At 44.3% G+C, this 4,705-nt stretch overlaps 1 non-coding gene across 1 annotated transcript; it reads right to left on the bottom strand.

Annotated features, from left to right (window-relative positions):
• Window positions 1–3,784: 3,784 nt before the first annotated feature.
• Window positions 3,785–3,871, bottom strand: trnastop-uca. Its single transcript has one exon. It is a non-coding gene; the product is annotated as a tRNA-Sec (tRNA).
• Window positions 3,872–4,705: the final 834 nt, after the last annotated feature.

Raw genomic sequence — 4,705 nt, 5'->3', positions numbered from 1 at the left:
TTTCTGTTGTGCACTTCCCTGAGAACATCTGTTCCCAATTTAGGTGCCCCAGTTCCTACCTGATAACATTGTAATTCCCCCTCCCTCATATACCGTCTGCTCCTATTCTTTTCCATGAATACTGTATAGCAAAGGCCAGGGAGTTGTAATCACTATCATCGAAATGTTCTCCCATGGAGAAATCTGACACCTGCAGGGAGCCCCTGTTGCTGTTTCCCTCAATAATAAGTATACCATTTGGGATACTGTTGGGGAGGGTGGACTTACCAGGGGAAAGCCACAGCGGCCAGGTTTCTGGCACTGATCTTGACTGTGTGACTCAGAAGGGAAGGGGAGAGAATAGGACAGCAATAGTAATAGGACACCCAGAGTTTTCTAGTCCATTCCCTGGGTGTCAGTGAGGCGCAGTGTCAGCACAGGCTGTATATGTCTTAGGACACGGTGAGAGAAGTGTGCCGGATACCAGAATGGGACCTTCGGGCTCTATCCTCTCCCAGTGATTGTGAAGGTCATTGCGGTGCTGAACACCTCTTTTGACAGACCCCTTCCAGGGAACAATGGGTTGGCTAGTGTGGGATCCCTCCTTTGTGTACCGACCAATGCATCAGGGCAGTGCCCGTTGCTCCCCATGAACAATCAGACTGGGTCATTTTGGTTCCCCATGACCAGGTCAGTCCTGCCGTCTGGGCAGTAGGACCCGGGCATGTGGCTGGGTCACTCTAGGTACGGAGGGGGTGCCATTGAGTGTACTCACGTGGCACTGAGAGGCTCATATCACAACGCTGCGGAGTTCATCAATACAAAGGGATTCCATTCAATCAATGATCACTCTTACCATGTCCTGGAGGTGAATGCCTGCTATGCTGGCAGATGCCATAACCCCTACATCTCAGAGCATTCTCAAGTCCCTGTGATGTTTGAGGAGCCCAGGGTCCTTACAAGGCTGGTAACTGGAGGATGTGTTCACTGTGACCGTGGCTCATGGACCATTGCAAAATCCCCTGACTGATGCAGAGCACCGATTCAATGCTGCGCGTACTTCAACCAAGGTGTGGTGGAGCAGACAACAGGGCTGTTGAAGACGCAGTTCCACTGCTTGAAGCAGTATGGGGAGGGGGCCTTCCAGGACAGTCCTGACAGAGCATGCCGCATCATCCTGGCACGTTGACCTCTGCACCACTCCAACAGACAATGAGGCGATGTGCTGCACGCAAAGGAACTGAGGAAACAATATTAAGGGTGGGAGAATGAGGACAATGGGAGAGGGAAATTGTTGTTATCTATGTGAGATCTGTGTCAGGTGCTAAAAAGCCATACACAAGCTCACTGACACTTGGTTCCAAAAGAAGACATCCATGTGCAACAGGTAAACATCATCTGCTCTTTTTTTTGGTCAGCTTTCCCAAATCGGATTGGCATTGCAGGTTTTCTTTTTGTTATTTTTGCATTCTGCAAAGAGAAGCTCACGTTTGTGTTGCATTTGTCTGATTGCTTGCCTGTGATATGGCGTTCCCTGACTGGATAATATCAAGATGTGGACCTATAGCAGTCAATGGGAGTAGAGTAGCACTGCCTTTGAAAGTCTTTAGACAGAATGTAACCAGGGAGAGGTAAAATGTGTGGTCTGGTAGTTAAACAGCGAAGAATGTGACAGAATAGGGTTCCACATGCAAAGGAGCATTAACCATGCTGCCTGTGTGCCATTGCTTTGCCAGTGAGGGGTAATGATGATTTGCCAACACTTTACCAGGCACACAACAGCCTTTCAAAGGTGGCATGGACTCAAAAGATGATGGCTTTTGCGTGGATATCTGCTGAGTGGCGAGTTGTTCTGGAAATGATGAGTGTTAAAATGGGTCAAAAACTGGATGTAAGAGATGCTGTAAGAGCAGGATAGACAATTAAGGTGGTGAGTTTGGTAAGACTCTGTGAGAGAATTTGCTAGGCCTGTGGCAACAAACCCTTCAAAAATCTTGACACAACTTGGACTTAGCCAAAAAAGTAAGATTCAACCCTTTGTGTTTATCTTCAAAGTAGAATACATACATTCCCTCCCAGTGGAAAAATGCAACCTAATTAGGCTCATGTGAATGGGAAAATTGAGGCCATTAGGCTTAATATTCATGGTAATGTCATTGGGCACGTAGTTTCAAGTCCCACTATACCAGCTGCTTTGTGTTGTTGCCACAAAGATGGAATTGATTGTTGTAAAAATATACCTAGATCACTTTAAGGAAGGAAACCATCATATCCTGAGGTGGAATAAAACAAAGAACTGCGGATGCTAGAGATTGGAAACATAAACAGAAAGTGCAAGAGAAACTCAATAGGTCTGGCAGTGTCTGTGGACAGAAAAACACAGTTAACGTTTTGAGTCAGGCCAGAATATCCTGAGATGGGAATTGTACTCAGACCTTCAGATCCAGCAGTAGAGACACTGCCATTGTGCCACAAGACCCTATAATAAGGGGGAGGGGGAGCAGAATTTAAACCTATGCAGGACACTCTCAATGGATTTCAAGTCTGATGCCTTAGCCACACAGTCACATAAAGGATCACAGCAGGATCATTCATGCAATCTGTTGATGATCTCATGAAAAGATTTAATGGTTTGAACTGCCGCTCAGTTCGAATGCAAATTAGAGCTGGAAAGCAAATGTTGGCTTTCCCAGCAATTCCTACACCCTAAGAAAGAATAAAAAACACAACAGGAGGAGAAAAGGAAACTGCAAAGGAATATAAACAAGTATGTAGGCAACAAGGTGGCAGATGGAGTATGATGTTGTTAACTATGAGGTTATTCATGTTTTAATAGAAAAGCAGAATATAGTTTGAAAGGTGTGAAACTTATGAATGTTGATGCTCAGAGAGACTTGGATGTAGTTTTACAAGGAACACAAAGTGCTGGCATGTAGGCAAAGCAAGCAATTAGGAAAGCAAATGGCATTTTGGCCTTCAAGGGAATTGGCAATATCAAGTAAAGAAGTGTCACCATATAATTGTGAAAGGTTCTGGTGCAGGTTTTGGTGTATGGAATTTTAGTTTATATGTATAAGGAAGGATGCACTTACCCTGCAAGCAGTACAATGAAGGTTAATTAACTCGATTGGTCCCTGGAATGAGAGTAAATCGGGTTTATATTCTATGGAGTTTAGAAGAATGAGAGATAATCTCATGGAATGTGTCTGTCTATAAGGTCAAATTGTAAAAACAAATTCAAACTGTTCCGAGATTTGGGATTTCACAACTAAACCGCTTGACCATTGCAACAGATTTTCATCTTGTAAAGTCCTCCCTAAAAGCCCACCAGTTCAACTCTTAGATCTAACTTCTGATCACTCGCCTTGCTTTTTCTATGTATGGATCAGTGACTGTTTCTTCTTGTGTGCTTTGTGAAGCAGCTTGGGATATTTATTTATATCAAAATTACTGCTAAAACTGAAATTTGTTGCTGTTGAAATTCTCACCTGCGTTTTTGTTACTTCCAGATCTGTAGAGTTTTCCGGGGCAGCCACCCAATTTCTACCCTCTGTAACCTTCAGCTCATCCATAGCTCCACTGCCTGAATCCTGAAACATCGACTGATATTCACCCATCGCCCATGCTACCTCCTATGGTCTCATTCCTCCAGATGACCTTCTAAAATTAGATATTTGGACAACATAGTTTCGTTGACCCTCTGAAATGATCTTCTCCAATGTCGGTGACCTAAAATTAACACGTTAGCTGCACGTGCCTACTCATTGTCTATAGGAGCGACCAGTTACACCTGCATTACTAAATCCGCCCGAAAGGTGGAATTGAACCACTCTGTCGCTAGACAGCTACAGGTTTGAAGCCTGCACCCCAGACCACTGAGGATCATCCGGGCATTGAAAAAAGGTTGTACAAACGGTATATAAAGCACCATATATTCAACACTTTTTGGTTATGTTGATTGATTTTTATTTTCTTTCTGACTTAACTTATACTGAAACTCTATACTTTCGGTATTTAAGCCACCGCACTCGGAATGTTTCGACTCATTTCACGCAGATGACGCCTCCGACGGTACCGGGTTCTGCTGTATCATATGCAAATACTGTACTTGGTGATTGGTCGTCCCGCCTGCGGAACGACCAAGACGCCAATCCCTCATGTCATTTTGCAACTCGACCTTTCAGTAAGCTTGTACTCTCAGAGTGAACTGGGGAATGCAGTCAATCTCCAAATAATAGCACTGCATAGTTCTTCTCTGCTCTGATAGTGATTTCAGTGGACTGTGGTAACAATTGCAACAACACATTCTCAGCTCCTTCTTTCAGAAGGAAGTTTGCGAAATATTTCAAGGGGAGAGATATGCAGTGCAGACGGGGAATGATCATCAGAAGTCTTCTCAAGGGCATTTTCCAGTATGGATTGCTTCTGACTCTATTTTTTAAAAATTATTATCTCAGTACTGTATACAGGAATGGGTGTAGAGCGTTTGGCCTCTCCAGCTTCTTCCACCATTGAATGGGGTCGTGGATGAGTTATAAAATCATGAGGGGCATGGATAGGGTAAATAGACACAGTTTTTTCCCCTTCTAGTCCAGAACTAGAGGGCATAGGTTTAGGGTGAGAGGGAAAAGATTTAAAAGGGATCTAAGGGGCAAGTTTTCATGCAGAGGGTGGTGTGTGTATGGAATGAGCTGCCAGAGGAAGTGATGGGGGCTGGTACGATTGC

Source organism: Chiloscyllium plagiosum, chromosome 3 (assembly GCF_004010195.1).
Source record: "Chiloscyllium plagiosum isolate BGI_BamShark_2017 chromosome 3, ASM401019v2, whole genome shotgun sequence".
Classification (NCBI taxonomy): Eukaryota; Metazoa; Chordata; class Chondrichthyes; order Orectolobiformes; family Hemiscylliidae; genus Chiloscyllium; species Chiloscyllium plagiosum.
This window is presented reverse-complemented; position numbering and strand designations above follow the sequence as displayed.